The following is a 12,632-nucleotide window of genomic DNA, read 5'->3' as shown; positions in this document are numbered from 1 at the left end:
CCTAAACACCACCAGAGGCTATGAATTACTATCACTGAGTGAACTCTTCTTGAAGACATGTCTTAAATCAGTACAACTGATCAAAGATACCATCCATGGCATAAAGTTGCAGACTGAACATTTATATACATTTTCCTAAAAGTTAGTACTTCTGAGAACCAGAGGTACTAGTGTGTTTGGGGTTATGCCTTTAAACTGCAACCCTATACTCCTTGACTGTGAAGTAAACCACACTGAAATAAGGAACTTCTGGGTAGCATCTGTAGGACTACACTTACTTGGGGCTATCTTTCACTGAATTCAGTGAAGCCAAAGTCCACAGAAAACAGTGAACCGCAAGCAGGTGTCATGAATATTACTAAACCATTTACTTCTCAATTCCCAATACAAGCATAATATGCATGAGTGTATCCATAAAGGTAACCCTTCAAATGCAGAACATTACAGAAATATTAATTCATAAAACAAAGCCTAAATGCAGTAAGGAGGTGGGGTTCATTCATAGTACCTGTAAAATATCAACTGGATTGGAATGTGTGAAGAAATACATATAAATGATTTTGATGTCAACATGTTTAGCTACTGTGTGTAATTTCTGTGAGGCTATAATATAATGGTGTACCCTGCAAACCCATGCTACTGTGTGGAAGCCCTGTTTTAGTAGCAAATGCTTGGTAGCACTTTCTAAAGAGGGAAAGAGTGATAATAACTTTTTATATTTATAGATGGGGACTGGGTCATATAAGTTCAACTGGGATTGGTGTGGGAAACATCAGATTCCAGTTGCCTGTGGGTTATTGCTAGGGATAGGAGGAATGACAGTTGGAAAGGAGAATTTTGTTGTTCAAGCACAGCTTGTGTTGTCTGAACTCAGCTTTAGTAACAAAACATGGCTAGTTAACCAAGAACAACCTAGGAAGATAACCCATGCTTTGTTGACAGTTGAGAACTGGAGGCTATTTGCCACAATTTGTTACCTTGCCTGGGTTCAGAAAATACAGTAATCCCTGTTTAAACAACAGCTCCAATCCAATGACAACCCATACTCAATCCATGGGTTGTCATATTGTCTGAACCTAGTTACTGTCTCTTACATCATTAAGAAGTGTCAGCAAGCATTTTTGAACATTCTTAATAGTGTTTTTTCCTTATGCATAAAACGTCCCATTAATAAAGCAACTGGTTTAATATTTCATCTTGTCTCAAGTGGTATTGCCCATCTCATGCCTACCCTCTAATACCAAACTGCTGTGAGTTTTGAAGCAATCCTAAGGGAAATGGGTCAGCTTGCATCATTGAGGGAGGGAATTCCTCCAAATGAAAAATATGCATTGCTTGGAAAATAAGAATTCCTGATAGACGGTATTGCCAGTAAAGGAGCAGTTACTTTAAAAATAATTAGGTTGGCATGCAGAAGAAAAAAATATTGGCATGCAGGAAAAAAGACTATTAAGTATTTAGGCTATCAGAACAGTCCAAATTAAGAAAATATTTTCAGAAGACTGAAAATAAATATTGGGAAGAGGAAAGTCAGACAGATAGCATAAAATAAAGAAACCAGTTTATCCTAAATAATCAGAGAAGATCTAGGAGGTATTCCAAACTTTCATGCAGGAAGCATGGATAACTGCTATGATGAGAAGATAGGCAAATTTTCATTGCAAAATATTGGGCTTTGGAATCATATTGACTCAGGAAGTAGGGAGGCAATAGACTGACTGACCAATCAGAGCTTGCAGTGCTGGGAAGTAGCTTCCAACCAACCATTTTTCAATTTAAAGAAATCTGGCTATCATCAGGAGGGCTGAGTCACAGTTATGACTACCTGACACATTGGAAATGTGCATGCAGTTGGTACCCTTCCATGATCAGAGAATGGAAAAATGAAAAGTGAGAATAGAAAGATATGACTAATCTCTTTTTGGGAAGCAGACCCATAAAACAAGATTTCCTGGCTAGGTGTATAACATGTCTTTAAAAATCAGAGGGGAAAAAATGAAATGGTGCACCAAGTCATTCTCTTATATACAAATCTTTCTTGCATTTCTTTATCTTTACAGCATCCTTTTTTGGCATTCTGATCCTGCCCTTCCACATTCTTTTGTACAGTAATAGCTATATATGCATATGCTGAACACCATTAGTGTGTTGTTTTAGTAAGTTTCATATCCCTGTACAATGGGAAGGACTACTTGTGAGGAAATCGCATCTGTACTGGAGTCACACATTCCTGTGTCCAGCCTCAAAATATAAATTACCCTGCAATTGGCTTTGCTCTCATTATTTTTACTGATCCTTCAGTTCCATGGTTTATGGCCTTAAGCTTCATTTCAAATGTGTTGCTGATGGAGATGATGATGAAGAGAAAGACTAGAAGCTGGCATTGAAAAAATAGAAAAGAAAAACTATTCTACTTTCTGTCCTCAAAGCAGTCTCTCCTCTATTTTAAGATAGCCTGTCTTCACTATCACCACCATAAGATAGTTTAGCCCTACCTATTATTATGAATAGTTGTTCCTGATGTCAAACTGCCTCCTACAAGCCACTGCCAGGTATGTTTGCAGCTAACACTGGAGCAAGAAACAATCTGCAGAGATTGTCCCTGCTGATTAAAATTTGCAACTTGACTCCCTGCATCTTTGTCAGGCAGAAAGCAGGAGGCATCTGTGCTCTGAAAGAGCCCAAGACAGAGTTTCCAACGGTTCCCCCAACAGTGGCAGTGGCTGCTGCATTCCTTGTTGCTATACAAAATCCTTCCCAAGAGACTGGACACTAATCAACCCCATTTTTCAAACTCCTGCAGCTCAGGAATGGAGTCTGCAAAGGGAGAGGCTCATAAAGGTTGCCAATAAAGGATCACTCTTCATTGCTCAGCAGAGTAATGATGTCACATTCCTCACATGACTTTATCTATGGACAGCAACCCTATATGTACAGTAGAAGCAATCTATACCTTTTAGGAAGTCCTCCTATGTTGTCAGCATGGCACAAGCATCACTCAAACAGGATGACAGGGTTTTCAGACCATGGCTCTGGACAGCCACCTGTAGGCAACCAGGTGCCAGAAGCCTAAGCAAATACCCTCAGAAGTAAATCCCACAGTATTTAATGGGACTTATGCCTGACAAGTGTGCTTCACAGAGCAGCCACAGCCACGACAGATTCAAATGAGCTCAAATGTTTAAGGATTCAGCCCATGGATTCTGCAGCAGACCAGCAGCTGTTCCCAAGTTTTACAGATTCCACAGATTTGCGGACTTTTTAAACTTTCCATAATTTTCATAGTTTTATGTATTAAAATAAAGAATAATGATAATAATAATAAAATACTGACCAAAATGCTAATCTCCCCCATGAGCTACATGGTGAAAATATACATGCAGGAGGGATTAGTGTATGCTGGGGGGATTTGTGCATCTCTGGGAGTGCAAATTTGCATAACTGCTAAATGCATTTGCACATAATCCAATTCTGTCAAAGAGCAGATGATGGAACAAAGGGCCTCTGACAATCTGTAAAATGTACACAAAATGGATTTGGCAGCATCTGTACATTCCTGACCCAATGTCATTCATGTTCCCTTGCAAATTAATCCCATTTGAAATTGGTGGGACTTACTGCCAACTAAGTATGCATAGGGTATGGCCCCCAAATTATATACCTATTTATTTCTGCATAAGCGTTCCTAGAATCAGGCCTAAAGATTCAGCACACCCAAACACAAGCATAAACACCATAAAATTAAAGCAGGAAGGGCAGCTGCAAAGAACTGTCCGTGCAAGCTGGATCCCAATAAACCTCCCTCTCTGAGATGTCATTCTCCATTCTTGTTATAATCCTCAGCTTTCCCCAACCTGGTGTCCTTTGGGTGCATTGCACACTCACTCCCATCATCCCCCGCTGGTACATCTGGAGGACACCAGCTTGGGCAATCCTGGAGAGGAAGCTAGTAGGCTGCTTCCACAATGACACCATCAAACTAAACTGCACCTTGCGGGATTTGGTCCTTTACCAGTAATCATAATCATAGTGACCAGAGGACCACTGCTTTTTGCAGACCAAGCTGCAAGAGACCAGCAAAGGCAGCTAGAAAGGAAGCAATTACTTCCATAAACAATTAAGACACCTCCCGCCCCCGCCCTCCAACACACGCTCACTCTGCTATTCTACACGAGCAAGCACGGGATCGCAGCCTTGGCTTTCCATGAACCTGCTCCTTTCCTTCAGATGTGCCCATTGCGCTTGGCAGGGGGGCTCGAAGGGTCTAGGGCTGCTATATGTGAGCGGGCAGTCCGATCTAGGGACACACTCGCGAGAAAGCGAGCGACGCCCGCCTAACTCTTCCAAATCACTGTGGGGTGTTGTTCCTAGGATGACGATGGCTTGTCGCTTCTTGCAGAGAGCTGAGCTTCCATCAAACCAGCATCGCAGCGCTTTCATCGGACGCTCATCGGGCTTAGAGTAGACCCCGTTAAAGCGAAGCCCTTCAACTGGATTACAGCTCCGCTCAGACTCGGAAGGGAGCCCCACAGCGCTTCATCCAGGGACATGGAGCGTCCCAGGACTACGGCACAGTGGGTGCCGGGCGGCGTGGCTATGTGCGTGCGTGTCTGTGGCAGGGGGGCTGCTGTCGTTTTCCAGGCCGCCCCTGCCCCAACACGTTTCGGTTCATTCACGGCTCGTGCGTGGACGCGCGTCAATAAACGCGTCGGCACAGCCACACGCGACTGCTCCACAAGCCTCAAGGGGCACGACCTGCTGGACAGCAGATGGCCGAGCGCCGGGGGCTGAATATGACGGGGAGAAGAGACGAAGCGCCGCACACCGCAAGCCTTCTCGGGGCAGCTGCCTTCCCACTCCGGGGGCGTCGGACTACCATGCCCATCGTTCCCATATGAGCAGGGGACGATGGCAGTTGTTTTCCGACACTTCCAGCGGGCGGCGAGCTGGGGGCCAAGGCAGGCTGCTCTGGTGCCACCCCAAAGTTACGCAAAGAAGGAGGGGGGTTTCTTGGTAAAGCCAAGAGAATCATCACAATCCTGACGCAGAAAGCGCGCTTTACCTCCTCGTTCTCCGCCCGGGTGGCGGTCGCGGCTCTTGTAAGCGTCCCGCGGGGCCGGACACACGCGCGCTGCGCCCCCAGATAAGGAGAAGCTGCTCGGGCGGCTGGAGAGAGGCAAGCGGGCGGGCGGGCGGGCAGGGCGGTAGGGAGGGAGGATCTCCGAAGCTTGCTAAGCCGACGGAACAGAGGGCGCTGCCGCCGCGAGCTCGCGGCTCCGAGTTGGGGAAACTTCAGACAGGAGCGACTCGCTGCGCAGTCCGCCTCGGAGGCCCGAGAGTCTGATTGTCTGCCGCTCTCTTGCCAGGGCGAAGCCACGGCCGTGCCCCCAGGGTCAGTTTACGACGGCGGCGACTGGCGCACACGCCCTCGGCGCTCGCAACTTGGCTGCAGCGCTCCCTCGCAGACGGCGCATCCCATGCACGTGTGGCGGCGGCGAGCGGCAAATCCCCTCGCAAGCCGCTGCCCTTGGGCGGCTTCCAGAGACGGGGCGGGGAGGGGGTGAGCTTACTCACTCGCACAACCGCACAGGACCGGGATCAGGGAAGCGGGCAGGCGGCCTCCGCTAAAGAGACCTCTGTGCTGGAGGCGGCGGCGGCGGCGGCGGCGGCTCGGCCGATCTCGCCCTCTTCCTCAGCTCAGGGTTGCCGGAGCAGCTGACGGAGACACGGGCTGAAGCAGCCCTGAGTTTGCCGACACCCGTCAGGTTTTTCTAAGGGGATGGGTTGGACGCCGCCGCCGCTAAGAGGGGCGGCGCTGAATTCCTTGACGGCTTTGTTGAGGGATGCTCTTGATTGATTTGGAGACAGACAGACAGACAGAAAGACAGACAGACAGACGAGGGAAAAGTCGAGCTCAAAGTGGACTCAAGCAGTCCTACAGGGTCGTGTAAGTGTCTCCTCCACCATGTCAAAGGTGGAGCTTGTGGCCCATGGTGCAATGCAGTCATAAGGGGCCACTTCAGAGTCACCAGACACTCAGACAAGCATGTATGCAAAAGGGGCATATGCTAATATGTATGCATAGAAGCAAATTTGGAAATCCATATTCTAACTTCAATAGAAATACTGTTCTTCTAGCCACAGTGTGGAAAGTTGTGACTTGGTGGCCCTTGTGCCCTCAGTCTCCCATCCAGGTGCTATTGATGGGCAGCTTCAAGGCTAAGCTCATCTTTCCAGTGGTTCTATTTCAACCTGTACTTGATCTGCACAGCCCTTCAGACAGAGGAAGGGGAACAACTCATGGCCTTCCAGAGGTTTTCCATCATCCCTTGCCTTTGGCTAAACTGACTAGAGCTCATGGGTCAAAGCATCTGGAGCAGAACAAGTAGCTTGGCCCTGAAAGAAGGGATCCCTTCAAAAGATGCCGCCTACCTGGCACTGGCATTCCGTGGTGATCTGCTTGTCCTTGACCTCATCACTCTCAGCTTTACAGGTTTGCCTGCCCTTCTTTCCTTTCCAATGGGATTTTGGCCTGCTTTTCCAGCCACAGAATCCACACAGGTTGATCTCCCTGTTCCCCAGTGGTTTTTACCATTTAATCTCATCTATCATGCCTGTACTGGAAAGAAAAACAATGACCCAAACCTGGAATTTCAAGGCACCTTACAGATGAAACATTTATTCTGATATATCCTTCTATCCATTGCAACTTGGAGGAGGAACCTGTTCCTAGACTATATCTCTCATTATCCCTGATCACTGGCCAAGCTGGCTGAGGATGAAAGAAGCTGGAATCCAATGAAATGGGACCTCTCTCTGACTGCCACCTCCAAGTTATTCAATTGGTGACAAGGAGGAAGGGCTTGTCAGTGGTGGCCCAACAATTATGGAACAAGCTCCTCACTGAGGCCCACCTGGAACCAACTCTACTGCCTTTTGGCAGCAGGTTAGCACTATCATCTATGACAGGGCATCTAATTATCCCTAAATAGCATGGGGGAGGGGTAAGTCAGCTGCTTAACAGGTCGTGTTGCTTTGATTTGTGCCACCTATTGAAGTTGTTTGTATTTGGCTTTGAACGTGCCTTTTAAATTGCATACTGATTTTTAAAATCGTTACCTATACTGCCATTTATTGCACTTTATGTGCTATTGTAAACTACCCAGAGAGCTTTGGCTATTGGGCAGTATAGACATAAATAAATGTCAGTTTGGAGATCTACAGGTTCCTCAGTCCAGCATGTGAGAATTCCCTTCATTGGATGCATTCCATTTCACTCAAACCAATGCTATAACTGACTATCCTTGATTCCCTGAACAAGTAACATCCATTCGCCTTTCTTCCATTCTGAAATGCAAGGCAGCTTGCAGAATTTGCAGGCAGCTCTCATCCAGACGCAGATGAGACCCAAGACAGCCTAGCATTGGATTGTGTGTCCTCCAACAGTGCCCCACTGAGACCTTTATGTTCCCTGAAGACTCTCTGTTGTTTTGTTTTTTCTGCCACAGGCTAACAAGGCTACCCTTGTGAAAGCTGATTCCAGTCCTGGTATTTCTTCACCTCTCAATCATTTGCTCAGAATGGGGGAGAAAATGTTGGCTGGTAAGACTGGAAGACTTTCCAGGAAAAAGGTGCATGCTTGCTAAACTTTAGAAGGAGCAGTGCTTCTCCACTTCTGGCTTTTCACTTTCCCCCACTACTGACCCTGAGAAGGCAGAAAGTCCTGATATTTTGCAAAACACCCCAACTACTGCCCATTAATTAGCACTCTTCCGCATAGCAATTTTTAATGAAAATTTGGTTCACACTATTAGTGCATCTTCACTCCTAGTCATACTTAGGTTATAGGATAACACATGTTCCCTGCCGCATGGATTTCAAAACTTTGCATTTTGAAGCATGTAATTCTCCCTCTCCAGTGCCATCAGCCACTGACACATGGTTGAGTGCCAGAGCATGGTCGCTACTATGGTTTTTTCTCTCCACAGTCGGATTTTCTATTCTTTTCCTCTTTTTTCTTTTTAGTTCATGATGTGTTGTTTTATATTGTTTAAATAATTGAGGTTGTTACATTGTAATTTTATATTGTGTAAGCCGTTCTGAGCACTGGGTGGAAGGAAAGGATATAAGCACCGGGGGCTTTTAAACAATTTTTTAATTGTTATATTGTTATTATTTATGCATTTATGTATTTCTGTACTTTGTATCCTGTTGTGAGCCGCCCTGAGGCTTCGTTACGATGGGGGTGGCATAAAAATGTTTTAAATAAATAAATAAATAAATAAATAAATAAATAAATAAATGTAAATGCTTGTACAGCAGTCCCCTGAAATTTGCGAAGGTTACGTTCCTAAAGCACCTGCGCGTTGTGAAAAACTGCGAATTTGGTGCCAGCAATGGGCACTGGCCGCCAAGGCGGTGCAGGTACACATGCGTGGCATGGCAGGGGCAGGGGCGAGCGCGTGCAGAGATCGTTTTCTCCGAGCGAGTCCAAATTCAGAGGAAACGATCTTGCGAGTAAGCTGTTGCATGCAAGGAGATCAGCTTGGACTCGCTTGGAGAAAAATTCCGCGAAAGACTGAAGCTGCGAACACTGAACTGCGACTTCACGGGTGCATGCTGCAATTAATAAAGAATAAACACTAGGGTGTTGCAGTAGGAATAAGTGAGTCTGAGAACCTGGCCCTACTTGCACTTGGTGGGTTTTTGGTGCCTTGCAGACATGAAAGCTGAATGCAGTCTCAGTCCAGTTTATTTTCATAGCTTTGGCTTTTAAAGTAGGCCAGAGACTTGTGTATTCTTTTGTAAGGCCAGAGAAATCTGAATAAATTCCTTCCACAATTGCGCAAATTGTGGCTCAGATTAATGCAAATTCCCCTGGCTTGCTTGCTTTTTTTTAAAGGCAAATGGTGTCCCACTTAAAAACAGAACACTGAATTCTGGTTCCATTCACAGCAGAACAAATTAGCACCAGTGTTCAGTTGATGGGCTGCAACCCAGAAGGGCTAAGCTGGACTAATCCACCAGTTGCCCCCCCCCCCGGCCACCCCACCATAGTCAAACTCCTTGCACATGCCTACTTGCAAAAGTGACTGAGTATAACAGGTAACTCTTACAGGCATTTCAAAGTTTCAGGGTTTCCTAGCACATTGCTTGAAAACTGCTGCTCTGTCAGGCCAAAACAGCTTTGCTTCCCTATTTCTGTTTGTGTTGAACTCTCAAGGGATGAGATGCTAAATGAAGTACAAGCAAGTGTATACAGAAGAGTATTTATTCTTGCTTGTCATTTTAAAAAGATGATTTAGTTAGATCTCAGCCAAGAAATGGTTATGATTTTGTGGTGCTGGAGGAGTTGAATGATCCTATATTGTAACTTTTATAGAGAATGCAAAGAAGAGTTCATTATTCCATTAATAACAGATCTCTGTGGTAGCAATCCTTCCACCTTGGCATCAACTTATATTTATACGTCTTGCAAATAAGACGTATCTTCTTACATGACTGGAAATCATGCCAAATTTTGTGTGATTCTAATGCAAATTAGGAAAAAATGCTGTTACCTTGAGTGAAGATACTTTATAAAATGTATTCTGTTGCTATATTGGCTTTAGTTGTGTTTTAACTTTTATTAATGTTGCTGGTCTGTCACTATAATAAACAAAACAGCATGGAAAAAAATGACATCAAAGTATGTTGCTTACCATATATACATACTTTAGGGAAACTAATTTCCTCCGTATCACACATGTCTCACTCCTTTGGAGGTGGCAGAAAGACCAAAGGACAAGTTTGCTCCAGGCCCAGCTTGCTGCCTGAGTAGGCCTAAGCCTAGCATTGCTCCTTGCTGGTAGAAATGTTTCCCAGGGGCACAAGGGAACTATGCACACTCAGCTCTTTTCTGCTACAGTTTGGAGACTTGACCTTTGCATTTGACCTGTGCAGATCTTCTTCCTGATTCCTCTTGTCTGTTCTTCAGTGCACATTTTAAAAAGAGCACATCCAAGATGTGTCTTTCCCCCATACCCCAAGAGTTGGTAATGACTTCTAGAAAAGTTGCAACAACCACAGAAAGTCTTGCAACACCTTAAAAATGAACCATGGACTGGAAGTCTGTGTCACATGATGCATGAAGTGTAATCTTAAGCTGGCTGGTAGATGTATGAAAATAAATAAGCAGCAGGGTCAGAGGGAAATGAAACACAAAAAGGGCAGGCTAGGATGAGAGTTGGTAATGCAGACCTCTTGAAGAAACCACAGACATTTGCAGTACACAGAGATCATAGAGGATCCATGAGGTTAGGTCCATTCCTCTTTACAATTCTTTGTTACATAATTGATTAACTGTTCCACCTTGGGAGCACTGTGCAATAAATTAAAGCACAAAATATACAAATGTACAGCAAAAGCAAACAGATGAATAAAGCAGTGGCTGGAATTTACCACTGCTTAGTCAGGAAGTGCTTGTGTAGGGTGCTCAACCTAAGCACTATTTAGTGAAACCAAATTTAAGCGAGTCCGACATGCTTCTTCTGGCACAGGGGAGCTAAGGTTTATCTTCCAAACTGCTAGGGGTCAGGAAAATCAGGTGGCAGATCTTTTTCAGGATTCACATTATCAATGGGCCATTATGCATTTACTTGCTCCACATTCAAAGGAGGAAAAAGAAAGCCCTTCCTGCAGGTAAGAAATTGGCATATCCAGAAGAAGGATGCTGCCAAACCTTGTTTCTGACATATGCTGTTTTACTGTGCAAAGAGAGTTTGTTTTCACGAGGGAGCCTTAAATATGTAAACCTTCATCTTCAGCCTGGAATTGAATAGTCCAGGAAAAAGCTGACCATCGGATTCCACGGAATATAAAATCCGGCCCAGTAAGAAAGTCTATTGGCACCACACAACACAGACTCAGTTGCATCACTATGTGCATGGCAGGCTCATGGGAAAGAGGATCAGGCTTTGACACTTGCCAGCTCATGATCTCAAAAAGGCCTCTGCGCCTCTCATAGCTGTACTGTAGGGAGAAGTTTGGCAGGCACAACTTTTTCCACTCATGGACTATGGTAATAAGAGAAGCTGCCTACACTTAAACTTCCCCCCACCACAACAGCATCTGTTGAAGACATATGAAGATCTCTCAAAATCAAGCCCCGTTAACTCATCTTTTTTTAAAAAAATCAACAATTAAAACTAATGTGTTATCGTCATGGGGATATTTATATTTATCTCATGTTTTATCACCCTAACCCTAAACACACATTTTTGGAGAGCAATGTTCTCTGCTTGTCTTTCGTGTCTCATATATTTAGACTACCGGATCTCAGGCTTTCCCCGCAAGCTTGGACAACTACAATTCTTTCCCTCTTAAGAAAAGAACCCAAGAAGACCAAAGACCATTCCAGCCATGCATTCTGTTCCTTGTGACATCCACAAGCTGGACACAAGTGCAGCTGTGCTGTCCTCCTCGTGTTCCTCGGCAACTTGTATTCAGAAGTTCACCACCACTCTGGGCTGGCACGGTCAGGTACCTGCTGAAGACACAGACCCCAGCCGGTACCCCGGAAAATATCCCCTGTGGACTTGGCTCCCTCTCCATCATTGTCACCTGCTTGCTCACCTGCATCTCACTCTTGCCCAGACCATGGTGGTGGTGAGAAAGAGTGCAGAGGACATCATTACCTGCCTGCAGTGGTGGAATGAAGGAGGACTCCCTAAGGGAGAGGCTCATTGAGGGTCCCTTACATAAGGACCCTCTAAAACCTGGAGCCAGCACTGCTCTGGTCTAGTCTAGTAATGTCTAGATTAGTCATAGTTTCTGATGACAGTCCATGGAGACCAGTGATAGTCTCCATGTTCACAAATGTCTCTAATCCTGTTTTGAGTATGTGCTGTGTGAAGAGTCCCTTTTCTTTGTCCTGAATCCCCCAGGATTCTATTTTATTGGAAGACCCTGAGTTCTAGTATTATGGGTGGGGGAGAGAAAGAGAGATGAAACGAACAAACTTCTCCCTATCCATTTAATCCACAACATACAAACCTTTTCAAACAGGAAGAGCACCAAAGTATCAGAGCAAGTAGAGCAAGGGGAAGAGGGTGTAGCCCTCTGGGGAACTCCAGAAAGACAGATTGGGACCCCAGGTAGACTGGAGCTGAACTATAGGCTTGAGATTCCACTGGCCTGCTCTAGAGTAAAAGAGGAAAAGACAAGGTAGCAAATATCTTCATTTGGGGTCATCAATACACATGTTATTTATAGCATTACTAAAGTTTTCTGGCCCTTTTAGGAAGGACAAAGAAAACAAGACCCTGTCCAAAGTACCTTCTAAGCTATAATTACCACAAAATAAATTGGGAAGAAGGACAGAATGTAAACATTAACGTAGATCAAATAACAAAAGCATGGTTTAAACTTTGCAATGTTCTTCATGTACTGCTTGTACAAATGTGAGGAAGATCACACTTTCCCACCAGTTTCTTTTCTGATGCAGGCATTAACATTTTGCTGATAAAAACAAATATTTTGTCCAATTTTATCTGATCAGTTATTGTGCAGGGGAACTTTGTATTCACAGATGGACTTGTGAACACTATCACTTGCTCTTTATAGAAAGAAAGTGGATGCAGTAGCAACATATC

At 44.9% G+C, this 12,632-nt stretch overlaps 1 protein-coding gene across 3 annotated transcripts in view; it reads right to left on the bottom strand.

The window, feature by feature from the left end:
* Positions 1 to 5,707, bottom strand: part of SEMA3D (semaphorin 3D) — a 180,419-nt gene extending 174,712 nt beyond the window's left edge. The window contains exon 1 of one of the 3 annotated variants that reach the window (XM_044423327.1): positions 5,575 to 5,707. The gene's annotated coding sequence lies outside the window, so the exon portion shown is untranslated. Of the gene's footprint in view, positions 1 to 5,062; positions 5,545 to 5,574 lie in introns of those variants that run through there. The other 2 variants (XM_044423325.1, XM_044423328.1) reach the window with 2 other exon arrangements.
* Between the last annotated feature and the right edge of the window lie 6,925 nt (positions 5,708 to 12,632).

Source organism: Varanus komodoensis, unplaced genomic scaffold (assembly GCF_004798865.1).
Source record: "Varanus komodoensis strain SLA01 unplaced genomic scaffold, ASM479886v1 scaffold13_3, whole genome shotgun sequence".
NCBI classification, from domain to species: domain Eukaryota; kingdom Metazoa; phylum Chordata; class Lepidosauria; order Squamata; family Varanidae; genus Varanus; species Varanus komodoensis.
This window is presented reverse-complemented; position numbering and strand designations above follow the sequence as displayed.